Here is an 8,848-nt window from a genome sequence, read left to right on the forward strand (position 1 = left end):
GTTTACATTGAAGATATACTCGTACTATACCCTAAATTTATTATGTAATAACTACCGTAAGCAAATAACAGTGTTATTCAAACACAGTGGCAAAAGCATATGAAAGTAATAATTTTTGTATGGTGTATGATTTATATTTATATTTTACCTTGTACAACTACAGTAGTTACAGACTATGTACAATGTCAGATATATGTAAAACTGTAATCAGATTGCCCACGCCTGAGCAGATAGCCAGGGTGGTAAATAAACTTATTTAACTTAACTTAACATATCATAAGCTTTTCGATAACTACCCATGCCATAGCAAGGTTGGTGTGCCTCTTTTGCAATCCTTGAGTACTGCTTTGTCTATTAACAGCTGATCCTTGGTCCGTTTGGTCTTCCTTCTACAGCCCTTCTGTTCCTAAGGCAATAGTTTCTCTTCCTCTAAGAAAGTCATGGAGATAATCAGACATAATACCTATAAAGAGGTTCCACATTATCGGTAAACAAGAAATTGGTCGGTAGTTGTCTACATCGGTACCTTTGGTTATATCTTTATGGCACAAATCAGTTCTTCCATAAGTTAACCATTCAAGCAGATGTTCATTTCCTCTGAAAATCTCATTCAATCGATGGGCAATCTTTTCATGCAAACTTGTCAGTTTCTTTACCCAGAAACCCTGAACTGCATCTTTTCCGGGTGCTTTCCAATTTGGTACCTTTCTACTTTGCTTTTACGACATTTTCCTCAGTTATGACCAAACCTTCCTGATTCCGATACCTAAAGTTGTCTTTAGCGTCTTGAGTCACTCAGCATTTTAATTATGTTCTTTACTCTCTCCCCATATTCCATTCCAAAACACTCTACTTTCTTCCGCATTTGGAATTTCATTTGCCACCCGGTTGTTCCCATTAAGTTCAGAAATGCAATCTTTTCTGGTCATAGTTGAATAGTCGGTTTTTGCCTGTATTTGCTGAAGTCTTTCGGTATATCGATCAATTTTGGCTTCTTTGCCAGGACTCTCTGTTTCAGTTCTTCTAACACAGTTCCAATTCCTTTCCGAGGGATGCTGAATTTTTCATACAGTTTCTTAATCTTCTCTCTTGATTTCACTTCTCCGTTTGTATGCCCGTCATCAGATTAATACTCCTTTGCAGTTCTTTGATGTCTCTTTCTATTTTACGTTTCCACCATGGTTCAGGGTGGGCTGTCCCAGTCTGTCTCTTCCTTTTAACCCCAACAGTCTTGCACACCCAAACAGAAACAGCAATGATGAGATTGTTAGTTTCAGATATATGTGAGGTTTAAAAATACGGCAAAACTTTATCTACTTCTCTTACAGTCATATTTAGTTTCTTATATTCAACTTTTTTTAAATAATATTCCTTCACAGTTCTCTTTCAAGTTGTATATTCATTAAGTTCATTCACAATATCTGTTTCTTCCTCTGACGCTTCCTCAACATAAATGTTTAATTCAGTTCTATTGTCATACTCTGCAGTTCAGTCACATCATTCAAACATTTGGGTTTGAATAATTGTTATTGTTATTTTATTATTTATTATTATTATTACTATTACTGTTATTATTATCCTCATTATTGTCATAATTCTTCTTCTTTTTTGTTATCAAAACTTTTATTATTATTATTACCGTTAATATTATAAATATTATGATGAAGATGATGATGATGATGAGATGATGATGATGATGATGATGATGATCATCATCATCATCATCATCATCATCATATCATCATCATCATCATCATCATCATCATCATCATCATCATCATCATGATTATTATGATGATTATCATCATCGTTATTATTATTACTTTTGTACTGTTATTACTGTCATTATTATTACTATTATTATTATCATTATCATTATTCCTTTTATTATTACTATTATATTGTTAATATTGTCATTATTACTATATCATTATTATTATATCATTATTATTATTACTATTTATTATATATTAATTATTATATTATTATTATGATCATTACTGTTACGCCGACCGCCTCGTCTCTCTGCCACTAACACAAGGCAGGCTTCGGCAGACCAGACGGCGTGCTATCCCAGGGTCGTGAACACTGAACAGCTCCAAGAAGCACCGAGCACCACAGCGTCCCAGAACACCACGAGGGAAACGCCAAGTGGCGAGGCAGGGCACGAAATAAACACAAAATGACAGTCTTTCCTTTATTTACACAAGTTATTTACCCATACACTTTTCTATAGGCACAATACAGGGGGAAACCAGCATGTCACACTGCACGATACAGCTTATAACAGGGCAACACAAAGTTTATCAGGTCACAAGGGCACACATGAGGTCTTCACAGGAGCAGCACCCAACTGCATCTCTCCTGGCTTGTTCCTCCGCTCCTCCGCTCACAGCCAGCTGCGTCATGTTTGCCCAGGTCCCTTCATGTTAACCACAGGCCCAGGTCATCCTTTTCATGTTAACACATGTTTCGCACAGAGACAAAGACCCACTGGCGTAGCACTATCCCCCCCTATCAAGCAGATGACCCGTCTGCTCTGACATACCTAAACATGAAACAAACTACAGAAAATTTAAATAAAATTAGTCCTCAGGAACAAACAAAATTCTTTCAAACAAAAGTAAATGTAATTGTAAATCAGTTCTCAGAAACACAAAAATCTTTCATCCAGCGCGGCTTTCTTCGCTCTCGCTGGGGTCGCTCTGGAGGAGGTGGGGCGGCGGTAGATTGGCAGTGGCACCAGAGGGGTATCTCCTGCCCCAAGACCTGGCTCATGGTCACCACTGACGTCTGTTGCATCGCCCTCAACCGTCCAAATGCTCGTCCTCATCTCGGTCACCGTCTGCCACGTCCTCATCGCCGCTACTGGGGCTAACGTCATCTTCTTTTTCACCATGGCCCCAGGAGTAGCTTCCTGGCCCATGGTAACGCCACAGCCGGTGCGCTAAGTCCTCGAGGAAGTCAAGCAACGGCCCCACACCAACCAACTCCTTGCTCCCCGACGACTCTTCTGGATGCTCCACTTCCTCACAAGTGCCCAGCTTTGCACCAGCTGGAATCTTCTGGGCCTTATCGGAGAAGTTAGCTACCAACACTGTAACTAACCCCTCCCCTGGTCCAACAAGGCTCCGCCCAACTGCTTCGCCATCAGCCAGCTGCAGGTTTTGAATGGGCTCCACGAGGCCCTCTACTCCACGCATCACTCTTGACAGTCAACACCGGATTCTAGACTCTGTTCTGGGGGCAAGGTGCAGTCGCTCAGCCATAACTACCTCTGCACAGCCAACCACTGGAAGCAAGGGCACATCTTCACCGTGCACCCTCACCAGCTTCCGTCCAAGGTCGACACACGCCTTACTCTGCATCAGGTAGTCAAGGCCCAGCAAGCAGTGCTTGTCCAGATCGGCCACATACACCGGCAGCCGCTGCACCGTGCTGCCCACGCCAATACGAGCCTCCACTGGCCCCTTGAGCTGCATACAATGCCCCGTGACACCACACAGTCTCTGTGGTGCGTCTGGAAGTCACATAGTGGCCAACATATCAGGCCGCACTAGGGTCTTCTCAGCCCCAGTGTCACCGTCAGGCGGCATGGCTTCCCATCTACTGAGCCCTCCACCTGCATCGTGCTGGTTCGACGGCAGCTTACCCAAGTCGGGGCCCGGGAACCGAGGTCGGCTGGGTTTCGGCCCCCTTCTCCAGCCTGTTCGAGTTTTCCGCCTGTACCACTTCCTTAGCCTTAGGACATGCACTCGGATGGTGACCATACTTGCCACAGTCCTTGCAGCACTGCTGGAAGGCATCAGAATCCGTCCGGTTGAGAGGACGTGTTCTCCGCTCCCTCCGACACCGACTACGTCTGTGCCCTTCCTCACCGCAGCCCCAACACAAGCCTTGGAAAGTGCTCAGGCTCACCTTCCTCAGTGCTACCTTCTCCACTTTAGCCTTCCGACCCCAGAGGTCATGGCGGGGATGAGCAGCTGGCCCTAGGCCACTGGTTGCCTTCAGGAAGGCCTCGAACTCCAAGGTCCTCGCCAGCGCCACCTGCAGGTCCTCAGGGTGTGCCTGCTTGACGTAGATTTGCAGCTGCTGGTCCTGCAAAGCATCAACAAAGAAATCGCGGGCCAGGACCACGATCATCTCTTCCGCAGCCGCAGGGTACGACCTCCTTACCAGCGCCTCCACATCCTGCGCCAGCTGGGACAGTGTCTCACCACGCTCACGAGTCCGCTTCTTCAAGCGGGCCCGATATACCTCGGCCTGGTGGTGGTGCCCAAAACGACGTTTCAAAGCCTCCGCCACGCTGGTGTAAGAGGCATGTTGGGATGCCGGCAGATGCCCCAACACTTCCACCGCGGGGCCCTTTAGCGCTGTTACCAGCTGCAGGGCCTTCTCTTCCTGGCTCCAGCCCTGGGCAGATGCCAGCATAGCAAATTGGGCGACATATGCCTCCCAGGCCACCTTCCCGTCGTACTCAGCTGGCTTATGCCTCACAGAATGTCTGGAGGCGAGGGGCTGCAGGGTGGAGAAGCGTGCCGTGAACTAACACACCTGGGGGGGAAGAAGGGGGTGAGGGAGGCAACGAGGCGGGTTGACGGGTCCGAGTTTGCCACCACCTATACCCAAGGGAGCGGTTCACGATGGGTCCCCAGCCTTCTGCAGTTACCACTGGCTGCGACACCGACGCTGCGAGGCCGGGGATTTCCTGCCACGGACCCCAGGCAGACCCCAGTAAATCTGACACTCTGGCATCTGTTGCCAGAACCTCGTCTGCCTTCTCTGCTTGCAACGTTACTACCTCGTGACGCCGCCTTTCTGCCTTCACTTCCTCCCTCAGGCCCTGAACCTCGCCCTTCAGAGTCTGCACCTCCTTCATTTTCATCAGTTCACTCTTCACGTTGTTGCAGGCCTTGTCGGTGTACTGCTGAGTTTCCATCTTCACAGATGCAAGATGCTCTGTAGCACTCAACAAGTTGGCAGAACTGTTCCTCTGCCTTCCTGCCTGCATCTCGACGAGATGGTGCGCCTGCTCGTGTGTCCTCTGTGCCTGCTGCCAGCATGGCAGTGATCAGGTCCATCTGGCTCGGCTTCACCTCACTCGTGCCTGCCTCAGTCATAGCCTCCACTCCCTCATGGCTGCCGCCATCTTTGGACGACATGATAAATCAGCGCTCTCACTGATCAAATATCACAAATCCCACTCCTGACACCATTTGTTACGCCGACCGCCTCGTCTCTCTGCCACCAACACAAGGCAGGCTAGGCAGACGGCGTGCTATCCACAGGGTCGTGAACACTGAACAGCTCCAAGAAGCACCGAGCACCACAGCGTCCCAGAACACCACAAGGGAAAACGCCAAGTGGCGAGGCAGGGCACGAAATAAAACACAAAATGACAGTCTTTCCTTTTTTTACACAAGTTATTTACCCATATACTTTTCTATAGGCACAATACAGGGGGAAACCAGCATGTCACACTGCACGATACAGCTTATAACAGGGCAACACAAAATTTATCAGGACACAAGGGCACACACGAGGTCTTCACAGGAGCAGCACCCAACTGCATCTCTCTGCTTGTTCCTCCGCTCCTCCGCTCACAGCCAGTTGCGTCATGTTTGCCCAGGTCCCTTCATGTTAACACATGCCTAGGTCATCCTTTTCATGTTAACACATGTTTCGCACAGAGACAAAGACCCACTGGCGTAGCATTACTATTATTATTATTATTATTATTACTGTTGTTGTTGTTGTTATATTATTATCATTATCATTATTATTATTATTATTATTGTATTATTATTAATATTATTATCATTATTATTATTATCATTACCATTATTATTAATATTATTAATACTATTATTACTGTTATTATAATCATCACTATTATCATAATTCTTCTTTTTTTTAAAACCTATTATTTTATTATTATTATCGTTATTATTATAACTATTATCATTATAATAATGATGACAATAATTATGAGAGAAATAATAATAATTACTATTATTAATACTCTCATCAGAACTACTATCACTGTTAATATCATTACTATTATTTCCATTATATTTATCACCATCATTATGATTATTATTCTATTCATTACTGTTATTTTCATTATCATTATGATCATATCATTATTGTTATTATTACTAGCATTATCATTATTTATCGCTGCTATTACAGTTATCAGTAACACACTTACTAATATCTATATTTATTATATCATTATTACTATCATTATTATCATTTATAATCTTTAATACCATCCTCATAGTAATAGTCATAATAATAATTATCATTATAATTGTTATCATTATCATTATTATTATCATTATCATCATCATATCATATCAATAGTTTATCGATCCATAGAAGTATTGCCTCCAACACCTCTTCAACTCGTAGCAGAAACTTTTTTATTCTTCAGCACTCTTCTTACCAATTACCATTAGCTTTCCTCCCGCCTGTTTACATACACAGCAAACGTCTTGGTCTAATTTCTTGACCAAATCAATCATTATGACATTAATAACCCCCCCCCCCGTTTCGATCTCGATAAGTAGCAGCTAATGAGTGGCTGCAGCAGGTCAATCGGTGCAGTCGCCATAGGGGCAGGTATAAATTTCTCGGAAAACCATTTAATTTGTTTTAACCAGTTATTGTTATCGTTGTTGTTTATCATTACCAATATTATTACTTCTATCGCCATCTTCTTATAGTTATTTTAAAAATGATCATGAATATTATCATTGCCATGATAATGATAATAATCATAATAATAATAATGGTACTACTACTACAACTACTACTACTACTAGTACTACTACTAATAATAATAATATTATTATTATTATTATTATCATTATTATTATTATTATTATTATTATTATTATTATTATTACTATTATTGTTATATTATGTATTACTAATATTATTTATTACTATTATATCATTATTATTACAATTAATATTATCATTTTTATCATTATTGTTACTATTGACGTTATCATTATTATTGTTACAATCATTGTTTTCACCACATTACTATTACTTATTATTATTGTTATATTATTATTATTACTATTGTTATTATATTATATTATTTTTATTATTATTATATATTATTATTATCACTAACACCACTATCATATTAGTATTATTATATTATCATAATTATCTTTATAATCATCATCAACATTATTATTATCATTTATTTTATTATTATTATTATTATTATTATTATTATTATTATTATTAACATTATAATTATTATTAATGTAATTATTATTATTATTACTACTATCATTGTTATTATTATCGTTATCATTATCATTTTAATTATTATTATTAAAATCATTATTCTTACCATTTCTATCATAATTTTTTTAAATTTATGATTGAAATTATTGTTATGATTTTTATTATTATCATTATTATTATTGTTATTATTATTATTATTATTATTATTATTATTATTATATTATTATTGTTATTATTATTATTATCATTATATTATGTTTTTATCATTGTCATTATTGTCACTAATTCTTTTCATTATCATCCTTATTGTTCATATAAATATTTTCATCACATTATTATTATTGTTTTTATTATAATTATTATTATCATTATCATTATTACTATTATCATTATTTTTATTATTTTTGTCCTCATGTTATTATTATCATGATCATCATCATCATGAATATCATGGTAATCCTTATTCTTATATCATTATCATAATTATTATCATCATTGGTATTATAATATCACAACTTTTCTAATCATTATTGATAACTATTTTTATCCTTTTCATTATTATCATCGTATTATCTTATCATTATTATTATTTATATTATTTTTCATTAACATTATTATTATTATTACTATTATCATTATTATTATTATTATGATCATTTTATCATCATACTATTACTATTATTGTTGTTGTTGTTGTTATTATTGTTATTATTTATTATTATTATTATTTATTATTATTATTATTATTTATTACTATTATCATGATTATTATTATTATCATTATCATTATCATTATTTTTATTATCATTATCATTATCATTATTTCTATTATCATTATCATTATTACTGTTGCTGCTGCTCTTATTTTTTTTTTTTTTTATAAGTAATAGTACTAGAAATAGTAGTACTACTACCATTACTGCTATCATTCTTATTATTATTGTCAAGATTATTGTTATTACTACTATGATTACTTTTATTATAATCATTGTTATTATTGTTGTGATTATAATAATTATTATTATTGCTATTATTGCTATATTTATGTACATCATTATTTTATTTATTAACATTGTTGTTGTTATTAATACATCTTTAATAATAATAATGATTATCAGTATTGCTATTGTTATTATATCATCATTACCATTATCATCATTATTAATATTATTATCATTATTATCATTATCATTATTATTGTTATTATTATTATTATTATTATTATCATTATTATTATTATTATTATTATTATTATTATTATCATTATGATATCGTAATTATTAATACCATCGTGAATATTATCTTTATTATGGATATATTTTATTAATTCTATTATTATCACGTACATTATTGTTATTATTATTTTATTTTTATTATTATTTTCATTATTGTTATACTATATTATTATTATTATTATATCATTATTATCATTATCATTATTATTTTGTAATATTATTATTATCATTATTATTATTATTATTATTATTTTTATTATTATTATATTATTATTTATTATTATTATTATTATTATTATTAGTATATTATTATTATTATTATTATTATTTAATTATTATTATTA

This window comes from Penaeus monodon, chromosome 40 (assembly GCF_015228065.2).
Source record: "Penaeus monodon isolate SGIC_2016 chromosome 40, NSTDA_Pmon_1, whole genome shotgun sequence".
In the NCBI taxonomy this organism is placed as follows: domain Eukaryota; kingdom Metazoa; phylum Arthropoda; class Malacostraca; order Decapoda; family Penaeidae; genus Penaeus; species Penaeus monodon.